This window comes from Prionailurus viverrinus, chromosome B2, assembly GCF_022837055.1.
Source record: "Prionailurus viverrinus isolate Anna chromosome B2, UM_Priviv_1.0, whole genome shotgun sequence".
Classification (NCBI taxonomy): Eukaryota; Metazoa; Chordata; class Mammalia; order Carnivora; family Felidae; genus Prionailurus; species Prionailurus viverrinus.
In genome coordinates, this window is record NC_062565.1 from 7814882 (window position 1) to 7835207 (window position 20326).

Sequence of the window (20326 nt, forward strand, 5' to 3'; positions counted from 1 at the left end):
GACCCGCTATTGGGAGAGTTGTTTTGTGGACCTTATACTTGACTATCCATTGCCATTTCAGTAGCCAGAAGGCTACGAATCTTTACCAATTCATTTGAAGAGTTTTATGGGGGAAAATGTCCTAGAAATGAACCGCTCGGTTGACGTATCTTGAAGAGTGGCAAACACGCTTTCGTTCCCAGCTTCTAGCTGTTCCAGCCAAACCAATAGCACATAGGTGTCCCTCGATGCCATCTCCCCTGGCCCCTCCTGAGGGCAGTCACTGCCTCCTACCTTCCTGCCAACAGTGTATACTCTGAAGCCCTCCCCTGCTCTCCTTCTCCTCCATCCCACTCCATCCTTCCCAAAGAGCCACAGCAGCTAAGAACAGAGAAGGTCCCATCATCACCTACTTCCCTCTATTGACTGATGCACTTGAATGGCTACTCACCCTTAGGAAACGGATTACCTCACAGGATTTTATTTGTGGAATAAAAGGGTTTCTCCATTCCACCCTCCACTTTGGCAAAGCCACTCCAGACATTAAAGGTAACAGGGAGGGACGCCTGGGTGGCTCAGATGGTTAAGGGTCCCAACTTTGGCTCAGGTCATGATCTCACGGTTCGTGGGTTGGAGCCCCGTGTCGGGCCCTGTGCTGACAGCCGGGAGCCTGGAGCCTGCTTCGGATTCTGTGTCTCCCTCTCTCTCCGCCCCTCCCCTCCCTCAAATATAAATAAACATTAAAACACACACACACACACACACACACAAAACTTTACAAGTTGCAGGGAGACCTTGGGCGAGGGCAAACCCAATCTGGAAATTTCATGAAGCACAGGAAAGTCCGTGTTAGTCCCGAAAGCTTACCTGGGGAAGGGGAGAGGTGTTACGACTGGTTCACGCCCAGGAGGGACCCAGCACGGTGAGCCTGCACCACTGGACACTCTCTGAATCAGGGAGGACCCGCCAACTTGGCCGACCTGGGAAGAAAAGAAATTTTCTTCAGTGTTTCCTGAACCCAACAGAACCATACTCTATTTTTAAAAATATGTATTTATTTATTTATTTACTTATTTATAAATTTACATCCAAGTTAGTTAGCATATAGGTTTTTAAAAATTATTTATTTATTTATACATACACACATACATACATATATAAAAGAACCATGCTCTTAAACAATAGCCTCTTCTGGCGACCCCCTCCCTCTCTCTGGTTTCTGTCGGTCAGCTAACCAATCCATCGATTGTTCCCCTTAGCATGGAGGCTTCTAGATACCCATTTCACATCTTCTGGCACATAGCTGCTGGAACGGACATTCATACTGGAGGACTGCTATTCCTTTGGTGCCGCAGGAGCCCTGAGATAGCGCCACAGAGCCCGTCTTTAACCCTCCTGTATTCTGACTCTGATTGTGTGCTTTCTGATAATCTGTGTCCCTGGAATGCACCCTCGTGGCTAATGGAAGCATCATTTTCTGCAGTCACGATCCCTTTTCAGGAGACTCTGGTTTTAACCTGACTGGTATCTGTAGGATAAAAGAGAAATGTTGCTGAGTAGTGAAGAGAATATGTGCAGACCTCCAGCCAGAGGGAGAAGAGGAGAGGGGGAGGGAGGGAACCCAACTAATCTTCATTCTCCCAGCAGAGATATAGAGGCTGGGAAACATCTCTGTAACAACCAGCCATGGCTCGCTCCCTTTTACGCTCCTTTCCATAAAGCACTTAGAGAAGAGGAAAAAAAAAGAAAAATTCAGTCCGCCTATTTCCCCGAGGCTGTATTCTCTCAGCCAAGTTGTGACAAGCCACTGATTTCTACCCTATAAATTATTTAAAATTCCACCTTCACACTGGGATTGGAAAATCAATCTCCCTGATTAAAAAGTGACCAGCTTCACATTTCCAAATGTCTCTTTAATCTTTTAATTATGTCTGGTTACAGACAGCACGAGTCTCCAAGAAGCGGAGAGTGGCATTCTGTGCTAACGGAGCTCCAAAGATCTATACGCCCATCAGCCTTTCTACTTAACCATCTGGCATTGCTACCGTCAGGTGGGGCTGCTTTTAGAAATACTACCAGAAGAGCAGAATCTTGATACACTCCTATTTCAGCATCACACGTAAAGTATTGTTGTGTGTAATCTCTCAGCTAAATGAAATATTATGGGACTAGCCGGAGACTTTGCAGATATGAATGCCACTTTAATAACAAGCATTGGGGCATATGGACGTTTGGGCACTGGCCTGAGAATTCAACCCAAACCCACCGTCATACATAGGGCTAGCCAAAGTAACCCAGGCAAATGTATACGTTTGTAAATCGATGCTGCGTGCCAAGATTTCTGGGAGAAGAATTACGATCAATTCAACAACACAATTCTTCATGGAAAAAAAAACCCAAAAAACCAAAAAACCCTGCTTCTCTCTAGTAAGCCAGATGAAAACCAGTCTCCAGAAGACGTTGAAATGTAAGCAACAGATTACTGAGTGCAAAACAAGGAGGAAGGGATCCAGGTAAGACTGAAGAGTGATTCCTGGAGAAGTCGTTTATGGTGTGCATTGTTTAAAAACGCAGCGAAGTCTGCGATAATGTGGCCTGAGAAACCAAACCACTTTAAAACCCAAAACAAGGACATGTAGCCAGTTATTCTTAACTTTACACCCTGAGGACCATCAGCAGAGATCCCTGCTGGCTAATCAGCTCGCCTGAACACTGTTTTAAAATCTCCTTGCCATGGTATGAACCGCACTATAAATCTCACTGCCCCTTTCCCAAGTGTCCAGTGGAGAAAAAGCACCACATTGGGCATTTCAAAGTCTAGTCTAAACAGAGACCAGGTCAGAGGCTCCAGGGAGACACCTCAGAGCTGACACGGCAAATTCCAGTTCCCTCCCTTGTAAGTCTTCATGGCTGGGATGTCCGGGAATTATTAGAAAACACTGGTGAATCTGAACAATAATGATGTGCTCCATGGTCTTGGCATGGTGTGTTTATGATCATGGGAGTCTGGACAACTCTTGAACTTAAAAGACCTTATCTAGCGTTGTGTTTCAAGAGCCACACCTGATATCTCTTAGAAGTAACGAAAACTTGTTATTTTCCAAGGCTATTCTGAAAGAGATGATTTAACTCCTGCCCTCTATAAAATTGCACAAAATTGCTCAAATCTCTGCACTAGATATCTCAAAAGTCTAAACTTCAGCTAATTTAGACACTTCAGTTGAGCTGATTGTGGTAATGTAATGGTCTGATATTTTCCCTTACAAAATCAACTTTTACATGTTGTGTATCTATGCCCTTAAAATTTTATTTTAAATTTGTTTTGTCTTAAGTCCTATAATCTTCTCTGGAGAACAGACTGGACCCATTCCTTCCTTTGGGATTAGAAGGATCCTCAGCTCAAAGCACTGCCCTCCCGACCAGACCTTATTTAATTGTAAAGGCCAAAACAGTGACTCAAGATAAACCATCAAACATTCATTAGGCATCTACATTGGCCAAGTGATAGGGGGTAATTGGTATAAATACACATAGTGGTGCCTGGGTAGCTGTTTGTTGGGTGTCCGCCTCTTGACTTTGGCTCGGGTCATGATCCCAAGGTCGTGGCATCCAGTCCCACATAGGGCTCCACAGAGCCTGCTTGAGATTCTCTCTCTTTCTCTCGGTGTCTCTCTCCCTCCCTCCCTCCCTCCCTCCGCCACTCTCCTCTGCTCATGCTTTCTCTCTAAAAACAAAACAAGTATTTAAAAAACATACAGAGATATCAATTTGATATATATTTCGATCTACAGAGTTTAAAATGAAGAGAAACATACTAAAAGTAACTAAATAAATACAAGATAGATAAAAAAAAATCCAGAAGACAGGAAAACCCATTTGGGCCAAAGTATAACAAATTTCTTTTTAGGTTCATTGATTATGAATTTCCTAAGAGGTGCAAATGAATGCCACGATTGGCTGTCAGTTGCACAGACGTCATAATCCCAGTCCTGGGCGTGGATGGGATGTCCCCTGGGGGGAAAATGAAGGAAGGAGACCCGATGAGCAACCATACCCGAGAGTGCGAAGTGGGGCTCCTGGGCGCGCTGACAGTACAGGGCCTGCTTGGGATTCTCTCTCTCTCCCTCTCTTTCTCCCTCTCAAAATAAATAAATAAAGCTTAAAAAGGGGGGAGGGGCAGAATAAGCTCAAAGAAATCTTCGGAAGAGAGTTGAATCCAAACAGGTGTTGCAGAGAGAGCGGTGCGGCAGAGAGGCTCGGGGGACACTATCAGATAAGAGCCCTCCGGCCGGTGGGTCTCTTCGGAGCAAGGTGCGCGCCCGCCAGCGAGGAAGGCACGGTCTCGGCGCACGACAGGCCTCCCGCAGACCCCAGGGCAGGACGAGCCCGGCCAGGAGCGCGGTAGGAAACCTCAGGGCCAACGCGCGGGACGCTGACTGCAGGAGCCGGGGCGTCTGCCGCCAGGGGGACGGGAGCCCAGGGCCAGCAGAGGCACGTGCTGCTCGGACCGCTCGCGGTGACGACGCCACTGAGGCTTGTTTCGTTTTGTGTACAAACAGCCCTGACGCACTGTCAGCGCCCCAGCCACAAAGTGCCGGACGGTGGGTTAGCCGAACACGGCTCCCGCTCTCGTGAACGCAACGGTGGATGGACGATCTGGCCGGGGACCGCTCTCCAGCTCTGTGCAGGGAGAGCCACCACCATCACGTGCAACACACAGAACTCCTCGCCTCACCCTCTCCTCTGCCTTTGAGTCTCAGCGCGGAGCCTCACGACCGAAGATTCTCCTATCCGGGAGGCTGCTGAGAGACATGATTGCCAAATGGCCTTTTAAACTAAGAAAGCGGAGGGGCGCCTGGTGGCTCAGTCGGTTGAGCAGCCGACTATCTCGCATTCTGTGAGTTCGAGCCCCGCGTCGGGCTCTGTGCTGACTGCTCGGAGCCTGGAGCCTGTTTCGGATTCTGTGTCTCCCTCTCTCTGACCCTCCCCCGTTCATGCTCTGTCTCTCTCTGTCTCAAAAATAAATAAGCATTAAAAAAAATTTTTTTTTAACTAAGAAAGCGGAGACAATCTGCTGCTTCAGACACCTCTTTTATTTCAGGGGCACTTCTTTATATGCCCTACCGCGGGGTGCATAAGCGGGTTTGAATTTCAAGTGTCATTTGGGTGTTTAAAGATCGTGTTAGTGTTTCTTTTTTTTTTTCTTATTTATTTTAAATTTTTTTAAATGTTTTTATTTATTTTTGAGACAGTGAGGGACAGAGCATGAGCAGGGGAGGGGCGGAGAGAGAGGGAGACATGGAATCTGAAGCAGGCTTCAGGCTCCAGGCTGTCAGCACAGAGCCTGATGCGGGGCTCGAACTCACAGACTGTGAGATCATGACCTGTGCTGAAGTCAGACGCTTAACCGACTGAGCCCCCCGGGCGCCCCCCCTGTGAATGTTTCTTAGCTCTGTTTGCAGCACCACAGAACTTGTAATCCAGGAGCTCAGAAAAGAATACTGGCTTATTAGTATCAGCAAATAGTTAAGAGCAGTCTAAAGGAAGAAACCTCAACCCGTGGAATCCAAACATCCTTTTATTTATTCCTTCATTGAATAAATACGCATTAAGTGTCAGCTGCGTGCCCCGCCTTGCACTAAGGGTGGGATTACACATAATAATAGCATATGTTCTCAGGGGCGCCTGGGTGGCTCAGTCCGTTGAGTGTCCGACTTCAGCTTAGGTCATGATCTCACAGTTGGTGAGTTTGAGCCCTGTGTTGGGGCTCTGTGTGGACAGCTCAGAGCCTGGAGCCTGCTTCAGATTCTGTGTTTCCCTCTCTCTCTCTCTCAAAAATAAATACACATTAAAAATATGTGTGTGTGTGTGTGTGTGTGTGTGTGTGTGTGTGTGTGTGTGTAGAGAGAGAGGGAGGGAATAGCATATGTTTTCTGCATTTGAAAGGATCACTGTCTTGTGGGAAAGGAAGAAAAAAATACTATCTATCATTCTGCACCTACTTCCATTAAGAACTGCCCTTGGCCCTTTATCTGTTTTTGCTTATTTAACAGAATAAATCTGTGAGTCAGGTATTATGATCTCAGTCTGATATAGTAGGAAATGTAGACGTAGCGAGATCAAGTAACTTGATGAATATCACACAGTTAATATGTGGAATTCAAACCCAGCTCCCCTGGCTTCAAAGTTCATGCTCTTTGCAATGCACCACTGGACCTCCTTGAAATGAGTAAGACCTTCCACCTGCCCCCAAAGAGTCTGCACATGTGTTTACAAACAATAACATGATTACTGCAATAAATAGAATCACATTCAAGGCTTACCTAGGTCTCTTCTCATGGAGGAACAGTTTTGAACCCAGACATGCTACTGTATCAGCTCTGAAGGGCAAAGCTTGGGGAGTCTCCTAAGGAGAAGACGCATTTAGAGCTTCTGTCTATCTCTGGTGACATTTCTGTAAGGTACAGGGCCCACTAAAATATAGCATCTATCGGTTTCTCTATGTATCCATCTGTAGCATCTAGCTATATATCTAAAATATAGCAGATAGCTATATGAACTGATTTCTAACCTTTCCACTAGCCAGAGTCTTGGATTCCCACATGAAGAGCATCAAGAGAGTATTAACTAGGCATTTTTATCACTTTCGGGGGAATGGCGCTCCCAAATTGCTAAGCCAAGATGTATTACATGGCCTTGTAGTTACCTGTTTTCTTGTTAGTCTCTCTCACTAGCAGTGAAGCCCTCCAGGGTAAGGACCTTTGTTCATTCCCCGTGGTATCTCCAGTTCATACAGCTATTTCACTACACTTCATAGGTGACCACTAAAATGTTTATTGAAAGAAGAAAGAAAACTGTAGCCTAGTGATTCACTGTTTTGTTGCTGTTGCTGTTTTTAAGTTTCTTTGCAAAAGTATGTACTAAGTCCTAAGAGAATGGTCAACACAGAACCGGATAACACAAACCCTGGGCCTGGTCTTTTTAAAAATTATTTTATTTTAATGTTTGTTTATATTTGAGAGAGAGAGAGGCAGAGCGAGAGAGACAGAGACAGAATCTGAAGCAGGCTCCAGGCTCTGAGCTGACAGCGTAGAACCCAATGCGGGGCTCAACCTTACGAGCCATGAGATCATGACCTGAGCCAAAGTCAAACACTTAACCGACGGAGCCACCTAGGCGCCCCACCCTGGGCCTGGTCTTACCTTGGTTAGCATATCCAACTTTAGCATATTATTATTTTTAAAGCTTATTTTATTTTTTTTGAAAGGGGGGGCAGAGAGAGAGGGAGGGGGGAAGAATCTCAAGTGGGCTTCACGCTGTCAACGCAGAGCCCGATGTGGGGCTTGATCTCACAAACCTCTGAGATTATGACCTGAGCTGAAATCAAGAGTTGGATGCTTAACCCACTGAGCCACCCAGGTACCCCTAGAATATTATTAGTTTAATTTATAAGGGAAGACCCAGTCCTTGCAGGTATCAATACTAAAATAAATGATATGCTAATATGATTTACTTATCAGTATGTTAAGGTCCAAAATTCCTTTAAAAATAAGCTGTAGCTCAGAAGTAATCATCAATTAAATCACAAAGTTCATGTTCATTTTATATACTATTCATCTCCACTCCTTCCTGGAAACCCACTTGAATGTCAGTAAAAGAATGCAAGTATATAAACCTACAAGAATGAACAGAACTAAAAGGACAACAGTGGGCAAGAATGTCAACAAATGCCAACCTTATGCAAGCTATTAGAGCCATGATAACAGTTTAAGCAGAACACAGATGGCTGGAGTCTATGCCTCCCATCGGGGCAACCCAATAAGAAATAAGCTAGTCATCCTTCAGAACTTGGAGGGCTCAGGAACTGGAGCCATAGGGACCACAGAGGATACTGGTATGGAGTCAGTGGTGGACTAACCACCCACGTAGAGTGCGGTTAGCTCCTTAGGTCCATTTGTCATCATCATCTCCAACCCTCAAAGACAGCTGACTTATTCTGAACCAGACAGGCTCAGGACCAGGGATCCAAGGCACAGAAGACATAGAAACAGGGGCTAGTAGCAAAAGTCTGATCATCAAACTCTTTTAACCTCATTTTTTCACCTACTACGCAGAAGGCCACAGCCAGGCTTATAATCCCTAGGAAGATATTTGGAAGATCCTTTTGTGGAGAAGTTAAAGGGCGTCCAGGAAAAACCCTGTAGAATTCAGTGGTATTCTAGTAAAAATGTTGGCTCACTGACCTATAATTCTATAGTGAATCCCTCAGTCAGTGAGCCTTATACATGCACACAGAACATTCAGTTGGCAAGGGACAGCCTCCAACATGAAAGACAGAGACAAAACAAGCAAACAGAAAACAAAGAAATCAGAGGGAAGATAGACAATACAGGGATTAGAAGAATACTTCCAATAAAATATGATGAATTTTCAGAGAGAGGCTGAAAAACATATTTCATCCTTGCAACAGCAATCTTAGAACATGAAAGATTCCTTGGAAATTAAAAATATGAGCCATGGTATTTTATTTTTTTTTGTTAATTTTTTTAACGTTTATTTATTTTGGAGACAGAGAGAGACAGAGCATGAACGGGGGAGAGTCAGAGGGAGAGGGAGACACAGAATCTGAAACAGGCTCCAGGCTCTGAGCAGTAAGCACAGAGCCCAATGCGGGGCTCGAACTCACGGACCGCGAGATCGTGACCTGAGCCAAAGTCGGATGCTTAACCAACTGAGCCACCCAGGTGCCCCGAGCCATGGTATTTTAAAAAAATCTAGAAAGTTTGGGAGATGAAGTAGATAAAATCTTCCAGAAAATAAAACAAAAAAAAAATAACATGGGCATTAGGCGAGAAGAAAAAAGAAAATATGAGATTAATCCAAAAGTTTCAATAGTTGCCCAATATGAGTTCTATAAGAGAAACTGGGGTTGCAAGAAGGGAGAAGAAAACAAACTGTTGAAGAAACAATACAAGAAAATTTCATAGACTGGAAGGATAGGGACATTTAAAGGCTATGACCACTTAATGCCCAACACAATAAGTAGGAAAAGACTCAACCAAAGCATATCATTTTGATATTTTAAATTCAGAATGAGAATTATTTTTAACCTAGAATTAATTCTCAGCCAAATTACCAAAAAAGTTGCAAGGGTAGAATAAAGACATTTTCAGGTAGGAAAGTTCTCAGTAAGTTTACCTCACATGCACTCTTACTCAGGAAGGGTGTGCCACTCAAATGAGGGAACAAAGCAAGAAAGAGGAAAACACGAAAACCAGGAAGGAGAGCCTCTAATACAAGAAGGAGGTACAGAGAATCACTGAGATGATGACAGAGAGAAGTTCTGGGATAACAGTGATACTATGGCCCAAAAGAAACAGTGGTCCAGGTTGGAAAAAAAGAAGAAAGGGGCCCCAGGAAGGAGGTCTTTAGATTCTCATAGATTATCTCTTCTATATTACTATGTGGAAAGTTTTGGGAAGACTGTTGGATGTTGTGGCAGAATTTAGGGACAGTTATATACAAAGTCAGGCTGATGAAAAACAAGGCAATTATTAACTCCAAGAAAAACAAAAAGGTGTACAAGAAAGGAAAGGTAATTATAGTGTAGTGTTAGCTCAGTAGAGAACATTATTTACATAGTTATAATAATATACACTCTGAATATTGATTTAACCAAAAAAGGGAACAAGAGGAAGCAGTGTTATGGGATAGCAGACTTAAATCCTCTCCAACTGTTATTTATTAAATAATGATCTAGTAGAACATATATATTACTTAGATATATGCAGGTAAATACCAGAAGAAACTGCTAAAATTAATTATAAGTAGCTGCCTGCAGGGACTGGTGGTGAAAGGGTAGAACAGGAGAATTGCTGTGGGTTTTTTCCCTTTATGTAAAAAAGCTTTTTAGTAATATTTGGTTCTTAAGATGTATATATTTATCTGGATAATTTTTAAAGACGACAAACTGCCATGACTCTGATTTTTAAAAAATGTGTATTTATTTTTGAGAGAGAGAGACAGCGCACAAGTGGGAGAGGTGCATAGAGAGAGGGGGACAGAGAAACCAAAGCGGGCTCCATGCTGACAGCAGAGAACCCAATGTGGGGCTTGAACTCACGAACCGCGAAATCATGACTTGAGCTGCAGTTGGCCACTCAGCTCACTGAGCCACCGAGGTGCCCTCATAAGTCTGATTCTAATGAGGCTTACGGTCAACAAATTAGATCATATAATTTAAAGGATCATATAATTTAAACACAAACCTCAGAGAAATCAGACTATTTTCTAATGTAAAGAAGCCTAGGACATTTCAGAACCAATCTGAATGCATTTGCTCCTTCTTCTTCCATCTGTAGAAATCCTTAAAGTGTTAAAAAGTTGCACGAGTAGATACTCCCATATTTTCCCAAGATGTTTAAGAGATTAATTACGAAACCGTCACCACAATCTGGAGTGAATATTTGTGCACCATACCACTCGCTAACCAAGGCTGAGAAACCGACTGATGTTGGAAGAATTTGTACTGTCTTTTTATCTAAGTTCAGAGAAGGCACCGCGGATAGACGGGGTGGGAGCCAAATCTTCAAGCAAAATAGATGTGCAATGTGGCGACTAGGAGACAGTTTGTCCCTGATTTGAATAGAACAGCTTGGAAAGGAGTATGTAGGTCAAATTGAGAGTCAGAATGGCCCCGGGGGTTCTCAGAAACCTGCAAGGTTTGGTGAAATAAGACACTCAGAAGTCACAGCGAATGTAACCTGCTAATTCGTCCCCAAACTGGAATTTCTTCCTCACAGCAGAAATCCCTGGGAGACTAAAAAGGACTTTTCGCCTAAAGTGGCATCTCCGAGACCAGGCAATAGCTAGCCTCCCGACAACAACAATAACGTGTTAATGACTTTGATAAGGGAGGACGCATATCATTATCACCTCTTAATTACCTTTTGCGCAAGGGGAACGCAGCTGTAGAATACACAGATGGAGGAGGCCGGGGAGGAAGTTTCCCGTAAAGTGGTCCCTGTGATTCTCTGCCTCCATTTTGTATTATTCTGCCTCCATTAATTATCTTATTTTTGAAAAAGGTTACCATTAGTCAGGAAGCAAAGTACAGGTTGCGGGTGGTTCGGTTTTAATTACAAGCATGGTGCTTACCTACAGGAAGATCATTTCCTCTGGGCTTAGTGTGTAGGTCCCCCGCTGATATCCCTCCCCATCTTCACATTCATGGGCAAACCAAGAACCAGGAGACACTTTGTAGGGCCGTGATTCCTTAAGAAGACAAGCTCCACTTTTTATGTGCCATGGCACCTTGCCCTACAGAAAGCCCTAGAGCAAATATTAGGTGAGAAAAATACATCTGTCTACTGCAGGGATTAGAGAGGTCTCACTGTTTTGGTTTGGATATTGCTTTGAGATCCCTATTAACACACTGTATTTGTATGGATACGTCTACAGCACTGCTGTTTGCTCCACAACACAGCAAACTTCCTAAGCAGGAAAAGGATCAAAACTTGCTTCCATGGGTCACACACATTTCCAGGTAAGAGGAAGAATGGCTTTCTTTTTTTTTTTTTTAATTTTTAATTTTATTTTATTCTAGAGGGAGAGAAGGAGCACGAGTCGGGGAGAGGAGTGGAGGGAGAGAGGGAGGGAAGGAGGGAGGGGGAGGGGGAGAGAGAGAGAGAGAGAGAGAGAGAGAGATGATCTTAAGCAGACTCCACACTGAGTGCAGAGCCCTATGTGGGGCTCCATCCCACGACCCGGGGATCATGACCTGAACCGAAATCAAGAGTCAGACACTCAACCGACCGAGCCACCCAAGTGCCCCTGATTCTTATTTAGCAAGCTTTTCAAACTCTTGCCCATCCTTTATACATGTGGGATGTGAGTCCCCAAAACTTCAGTTCTGAGGTGTCTTGTTCCCCAAAACTCTGCTCAGTGGCCAGCCGGGGAGTAATTCTTGTGCAGTAAATCAATACTTCTCTCCACACAAAAGGCAGTCATCAACTTTACATTTCCTTTGCAACATGCTCTCTGGGAGTTGAAGGTTACCTGAAAGCAATTCCCGTTATCACTCCAGAATTCCTCTGTCTTAATGTTATCTGGCCCTCAATGGAATTATTTTTCAGCTGTACAAAATTCCACCCCAATTCCCTGTTCATTTTTCACTGTTATCATCTATAATATTTAATGCTTCTGTGACAATTCATTTCAATTTACCTCTCTCAACAGGTTTGCAAAATCACTGCCCACAAGAAAGAAAGATAGGAGAGGGAAAGAAAGAAAGAAAGAAAGAAAGAAAGAAAGAAAGAAAGAAAATGGAGAGAGAGAGAAAGAAAGAAAAAAAGAGAGAGAAAGAAAGAAAAGAGAAAGAGAAAGAGAAAGAAAGAAAGAAAGAAAGAAAAGGGAGAGAGAGAGAAAGAAAGAAAAAAAGAGAGAGAAAGAAAGAAAAGAGAAAGAGAAAGAAAGAAAGAAAGAAAGAAAGAAAGAAAGAAAGAAAAGGGAGAGAGAGAGAAAGGAAGAAAAAAAGAGAGAGAGAAAGAAAGAAAGAGAAAGGAAGGAGGGAAGGAGGGAAGGAGGGAGGGAGGGAGGGAGGGAGGGAGGAAGGAAGGAAGGAAGGAAGGAAGGGAGAGAGAGAGAGGAAAGCGGGAGAAGAGGGGAGAGGAAGGAATGGAAGGAGGCAAGAAAGCAAGAAATTGGCCTGTGAATATTTTCGTTCTTAAAGCTTGTCTTGTTCTGTTATTTTTATTTTTACAGATTTTATTCTACTTAACTGTTTCTGGCCTAGAGGCAGAGGAGTTACAGAGGCTCTTTATATTCATGAACTCAGAGCAATCTAAATCTAAGATGATCCCTCAAATATGAAGTTATCAGGAAACCACAAAGGAGCAGTGGGCTCATTTTGAGATGACCACAGATCCCATTCTTTGGACGGGATAACATGAGATTAGAGAAAGCGCTGTCTAGATTAACAGTCGTCCTGATTTTCCTATAGTGAGTCTGCGTTGCACGTCTAACTTTCAAAAGCTCAGTGGGGCATCTGAATTTTGTGAAACGTAGTTCACCGGTTTAGACGTATTCCTCACACGTAAGCGGAGGGAGAGCCCCTGCTCCAGCCTGCTACCCTCGTGGCCCTCTGGCTGCTGGGGTCAGGCACGCCCCTTACGTCGCCCCAGGTACATGGCAAAGAGGGGGGAATGAGAGAGAAAGGAGAGAGAACGCTCCTTTCTCTCCCACCCCACCTGTGGCGGCCTCCCCACTTCACCAAACCCGCAGCCTCACTTTCCAAAAGCCCCTGATCCTTCTTTTTCTTGGTCCTAGAAATCAGTCCTCAGTGGTGCTCCGAGGCTGGGACTTTACTACAACAAACGGTAATTTTTACTATAGACAATGGTGTTTAGGAATAACCTAACCTATTATCTCACGCATCTATCTCTGTCCGGGGTTGAAGTTGAAGTTGCAGGGCAAGGGCGTGGGGGGGCGGGGGGGGCGAAGCCCCGAGCTGCTTCTGTGTTTGCTCTCAGGGCGGCAACATAAGACAACCGGGGGGGGGGGGGGGGGCGGGGGAGGTCAAGGCAGACAGGAGCCCCGGCTTCCGACAGGTGTGCAAGTGAACACGAAAGTCCCATAATGGGCCAGTGGAGCGGGAGAGAAGGGGGTGCCTCAGAGCTCACGCGGCCCCAAGCAGGTGTGTGAGTGGGTGGGCGTGGGCGAGCAGAGACTGCAGACGGGTGGTGCTGGCCCCCAGCGCTCTTGGTACTCCCACCGCCCCTGGTCCGCTTTCACGCGTCATCCTCCAGCCCCTCTCCTCAGCCCACCCACTGGAAACTACCAAAGCACATGTCTGGAGCTTTCCATGACGGCCTCTGTTCCGGGTGTCTGTTCTACTGACCCTACGAGCAATAACAGCAAAAGCCAGGGTGCTGGGCTCCGGCCTCAGACTGCCCAGTTGTGAACCTCAGCTTTGTCCTTATTTACTGGGTGGCCTTCCTTAACCTTCTGTCTCCGTTTCTCATCCGTAAATGGGCTAGAACAGCCCCCTGGGGTGCTGTGAGAATTAAAAGTGACATCGAATAAGAAGCCCTATCGAATAGTATCTCATTATTCTCTCCTAGTAAGAGTAAGCTCTCAGTAAATACTAAACTTACTCTACTCAGAACTGTCATTCGCCCATAAGTAGAAACCTTATATACACTCTCTCTAATCCTCCTCTAAGCCCAGGAGGGGGTAAAAGGTCTGAGAAACTCCAGAACTTGGTGACAAATCATCATCTCCCAGACTGCCTCTCCTACCAGGGGAATATCCAAAAACCTTCTGTGACACTGCTTATCTCCATTTCCAACTGACGAAATGTGGCTGCGGTACACAGAGCTCTCTTAACCTGCCCCCGTGTTCTCCATGCTCCTCCAGGAAGCCTCACTCCCAGCCACCATGGGAGAGGCTGGATGACCACTTATCCCCATGTAGTTTGCATGGAGGGAACAGGGAAAGAGGGTGCCCCCTCCTTCTTGAATGGTAGGGTAAGGGGAGCACAGAGAAGCAGGTGAGAGGGGGCGGGTTGCCATGGTCCCAGTGGACAGATGTGGAGCTCTGCTGCTTTCTGAAAAAATTCCATTTACATCTGGTTAGATTTTATAGCATTAATATTATGCTGTGCTAAACTTCAGGTACACAGTGGATATAACCAGCTTTCATGCGTAGCCCAAGGACAGAATCACTATCCAAAACTGTGTTTGAATTTGAAAAAGGTGTCCCAAAGTTCCAAAGAATATTCTTAGCAATGAGCTCTTAGGACATAACTGGTATAATGTGCAAACTCTCTGTATGAATTTAAGTCAACCTTAGTCATTTTCTTCCTAAGAATTTGTAGCAAATCTCCACAATTGGATCAATGAGAGTTAAACCTCAGTAACCATCTGTTTTGACCTCACAGGGCTGCAAAGCTGTGGCCTTCGGAGGGAGGGAGTTGCTCTCTGCAGTTTTAAGTGTCTCCTCAGCTTAATTCTTTCCACATTGTATCACTGGTTTGTCTTTTCCAAGAGACCTAGCCAGGTTGTAGTTACTTTTACATCTCCATAGCCTAACACGGTCCACCTTTCAGTAGGTGTCTGAGAATTCAGGTTAAATGAATACATTGATAAAGGTCATAGTTGAAGAGATATCAACTCTGCAAGCATGTGGAGGCTAGGGAAGGAAGGAAAGAGGGAGGGACCAGAGGATGAAGGAAAGGATGGAAAGAAGAAAGTAAGGATTAGGGGAAGGAAGGAAGGAAAACTGGATGGAAGGATGGAAGGAAAGACGGAAGGGCTATGGAAATGGTTCTCTCTCTAATACAGCAGAGTTCATTTGCCCACCTACTAGTTGAATTTAAAAGTTCCAACTCTAAGATCTTATGAATTATTGAACATCTATTAGTGGACTGAGCACTTGATGGCTACTGAGTGTCCATCCCACTGGGTGAGGAAAGGGAGAGTGAGGAGAGTTTAGCAAATAGACATTAGTCACAAAAGTTATGCTAACTGGGGAATTAAAGTTCACTCACGACACAAAGGACGGCACATGCTAGCTCCTAATTAGGTTCTAAATGACTTGTTATGGGTGAAATTGTGAGGTCAGAGGGGAGGAACGGTAGTAGGTATTATAAGCTGGAGGAATCAGGGAAGATTTCTCGGAGATTTGACACTTGGGCCGTCCCACCTGGAAGGATCATGGGGAAGAGCAAGAATCTCAGTGAAGACCGAGGCTGAGATGACTCTGTTTGTGGATCATGGGGGCCAATTTGGCTCTGGAGAGAAATTGGCAGGGCGGGGCCAAATCAGCAATGGCCTTGGAAGTCAGCCTGAGGAATGTTAGCACAGGATGTGGTGGCAAATAGAAGCAGGCTGGGAGGTTTCTGAGCAAGACTCCTTCCCCATTATTTCTCTTCTCTTCCTCTTCCCAGTGGATGAGGTGACTTGAATTGGCCAGATCACCCCGTGGGTGGTGAATTTCCCAGAATGCAGCAGATTAAAGTGGTGGTGGCATCACCAGGCATCTCATTGTGGTTCCCAGATGGTGATAAATCTAGGCCAGGAAGTGCCACTATTTCCTCCCCAAGTTCTGTGACTTCACAGAAGTTGCAGGAAACAGGGTGGAGATGGGAATAGAGAGCTTTTCTCCACTGCCTCAGAGGGTGGTATTTTACAAGATGCATATGGAGCTGGCTTAGAGCTGAGATGGTTTCCACATGTGTGCCACTGCTCATGACAGATAAGAAACTCATCAGAGAAGTATCCTCTCGGCAACACAACTCAACGTTGGGTGATACTACGTTCCATCTTTCTAGATCATCAAGATTTTGTATGGATAGAAAAGTTGTCTCTGAAGACAAATCCTAAACGTTACTTGATGGATTACATAATAATGGCTATCCATGAAAATAAATTCACCACAAAAATTGAGCTATCATAACATCCTGATTATCTCAGAATAATAACTGTTTGAAGCCATTGTGATATTCATAAAGCATCTGAGCTTTCACAAAATGAAAATATGCCAGAAAGTAAATTCCCTTCAAAATTTATGCAAATTACTCGATTTGAATAAAATAAATGTTAATTAAGTTTACATATGCAGATTAATTCTAGCTAGCCATGTTTTCATACTTAGTTATTAACCACAGTTTTCTTTTTATGTCTCATTGAAATTAGTCTTATTATTTAGAAAATATTGATGAAAGAATGCTTTAAATTTCTGTGCGTTAAATATGAAATATTATCCAAATAAGAAAAAAAGACATATTTGAAAATACACTATGAAACAATAAGAAATGACTTTATGGGATGAATTTTACATTAATTTGAGATTTTATTGGCGATCAGAGAAACCATGTGTATTTGCGCCTATCTTTATCGTATATATTATATAGCTGTGGTCCTACTGGGTCTGTATCTCCATCAACTCAGTCTTAGGATGATTTCTTATGGGAACAATACAAGGGATCTTCTATCAGTGAATAAAGTAGCAAAAACATGTTTGGGGGTAAGTACTGAGAAGCAAATTTGATCTTTTGTTTTATATGCCAATGAATAACCATAGCGGTTTTCATCCACGTACCCCCTGCAGCCTAAATACTTTTCAAATCACTTTTGCAACCAACATAAAGGATCATTGCTTACAAAATCTATTTTATAGGCAGAAAAAAACTCGTAAGAATAGACGAGGTGTTTGAAAAGGGATTGTTACTAGCAGATAAAATCAAATCTGGCTGTCTTCACTTCGAGCTCAAAGTACTTCTCATTGACCTCATGTGCCACCTACCACTGGACAAGATCTTAGCCCAGAGAAAGGCTCACAGAAGGAAAACAAAGGATCTTAGGATAAGACTCCCTATCATAGACCACCTCTTTTGATTCATACAGGAAATGAAACCACTGGTTCCCAAATATGGCTGATCCTTAAAAATCGCCCATGAGATTTAAAAACATGCAACGATCAGGGCCCACGCTAGAGCTAGTGAAATATGACCTCTGGGGGTGGAGTCTTTTCAGACTTCTTTTTCCAGAAAAATAACATATGTTTACTAATCAACTGCCTGACACACTTCTGTATTGCTTTTTATTTCCTGTTTCTCATCATCCTCTTATTTTTATTTATTTATATATAAATAATAAATATATAATAATAAATAAATATATATATAAATATAAGTTATAAATAAATATATAAATATTCTACATTTTCTGGGCCCTTAGTCTTTTAAACAGCTCCCTCCAAAGGATTTTGATAATCTTGCAGGTTTGGAAAGCAACAACTACTACTAAAAGGTCTCAAGAACACTCTGTTTTAGAATGAAAAAAAGGGAAATAATTTGGGCTGCGGGTGCCTTAGTCATCATCTCAGCAGTGTTTATGGAGATGGTTGTCAGGGCAAGAAGGTTCGTGAATGAAACAACACAAAGGGAAATATATACAAAGAGGAGATCATTCTTAGCCTGGAAGAAACAGACCCAGCTACACTAGTTCAATATTCAAGTCTTACTCTGAGGCCTGTTTCCATTCTCTATAATGGTAGTCTTGAATGAAAAAACGCTCCCTACAGGGAAGAATGGCTATCAAAGAAGTTTCTTTTATCTTCTTTGCTGCACACGGTTCTATTAACCACTGTTATAATAGGATTCCTCTGAAAACCGAATACAATGGCAAAAAACAACAAAATCACAAACTTAATATTCCTCCCGAATGTTTGGTAGAGAACTTCAATTAATCTAGCATTGTGATACACGGGTAATTAGGATGTTTACCATTTCATATAATGTATTTAACAGTAAACACAGCCTGAATATAATTTTTTTGTGATAAACCAAAGAGCATGGTGGATGGTCAGTCATGACTTTAGTTCTCATTGTGCCAATTCTTTAAGTGCAAAGGCACGCACACAAAATTGGCATGAAGTGACTAAATGGGAATACGTGAGTCCTCTCTGCCTTTCCATCATGACAACGTGTAAGAAGACACAGTCAATGGGGAGAAGGCATCATGCATGGGTGCACACATATTTGTCTAAGCCACTGGTGGCCTACACAACGAACATTTATTTCTCACAGTTCTGGAGGCTGAAGTCCAAGATTAAGGCTTTTGGATGTCTGGTAGGAGCACTCCTTGTGTTTGCAAATAGCAGTCTTCTTGTTGTACCCTCACATGGCTGACAGAGCAAGCTCCAGTCCCTCCCTGGAAGGACACTAATCCCCTTCATGGGGCCTTCATCCTCATGGCCTCGTTTAAACATAATTACCTCCCAAACTCACTGGCTAATACCATTCCTCATGGGTTAGAGTTTCACCATATTAATTTTGTGTAGCTATTGAGATGATCCTAAAATTTTCATCCTTTGTTAATGCGGTGTATCATGTTGATGGATTTGCAGATGTTGAACCATCCTTGTATTCCTGGAATAAATCCGACTTAATCATGGTGTATTTGTTGAATACCATTTGTTCTGATGTATTTGTTGAATTTGGTTTGCTAAGATCTTGTTGAGGATTTTTACATATATGTTTCTAAGGGATATTGGCCTGTAATTTTCTCTTATTGTGGCATCCTTTTCTGGTTTGGGTATCAGTGTAATGCTGATTTCATAAAATGCATTTGGGAGCATTCTTACCTCTTCAGTTTTTTAGAAGAGTTTGAGAATGATAGGTATTAACCTTCTTTGAATTTTTGGTAGAATTCACTGATGACTTGGTCCTGTCTTGGTCCTGGACTAATGTTTTTTGGGAGAATATTGATTACAGATTCAGTCTCCTCACTAGCAATTGGTTTATTTAGTTTTTCTCTTTCTTCATTATTCTCTTTTGGAAGACTGTATGTTTCCAGGGATTTATCCATTTCTTCTACATTGTCCAATTTGTTGGCTTATAATTGTTCATAGGTCTTTTACAATCCTTTGCACTTCTGTGGTATCAGTTGTAATTTCTCCTCTTTAATTTCTGATTTTATTCAAGCCCTCTCTCTTTGTGAATCTGGCTAAAGATTTTCCCATTTTCTTTATCTTTTCAAATAACTAGCTCTTAGTTTCACTGATCTTTTTAATTGTCCTTTTAGTCTCTATTTCATTTATTTCCACACTGAACTTCATTATTTCCTTCCTTCTACTAACATAGGGATTCATTTGTTCTACTTTATCTAATTCTTTTAGGTATCAAGTTCATTTGAGATTTCTCTTGTTTCTTGAGGTAGGCCTGTATCACTATGAACTTCCCTCTTAGAATTGCTTTTGCTTCATCTCATAGACTCTGATATATTGTATTTCCATTTTCATTTGTCTCAAGGTTTTTGTTTTGTTTTTGTTTTTCTTTTCTCCTTTGATTTCTTGATCTATTGATTGTTCAGCAGCATGCAGGTTAATCTCCACGTATTCGTGATTTTTCCAGTCTTCTTTTTATAATTGATTTCTAGTTCCATACCATTGTAGTCAGAAAAGATGCTTAATATGATTTCAGTATTCTTAAATTTATCAAGACTTGTTTTGTGGCCTAGCATGTGATCTATTCTAGAGAACATTCCATGTGCACTTAAGAAGAATGTATATTCTGCTGCTTTGGATGGGATGTTTTATATATATCTATTAAGTCCATCTGGTCTAATGTGTCATTTAAGACTGATGTTTCCTTATTGATTTTCTGTTTAGATGATCTATACATTAATGTGAGTAGGGTATTTAAGTTTCCTACTATTATTGTATTGCTGTCATTTTTTACCTTTAGGTCTGCTAAGATTTGCTTATGTATGTTTTGATGATCCTATGTTGGATGCATAAGTATTTCCAAATGTAATATCTCTTGTTGGATTAACTCCTTTTTGTT

The 20326-nt window shown here is 42.8% G+C and overlaps 1 protein-coding gene across 1 annotated transcript in view; it reads right to left on the bottom strand.

The window, feature by feature from the left end:
• The window catches only part of LOC125165885 (uncharacterized), an 821026-nt gene that overhangs the window by 791978 nt on the left and 8722 nt on the right, over positions 1-20326 (bottom strand). Inside the window, exon 2 of the mRNA XM_047859334.1 lies at positions 847-959. The gene's annotated coding sequence lies outside the window, so the exon portion shown is untranslated. The remainder of the gene's footprint in view (positions 1-846; positions 960-20326) is intronic.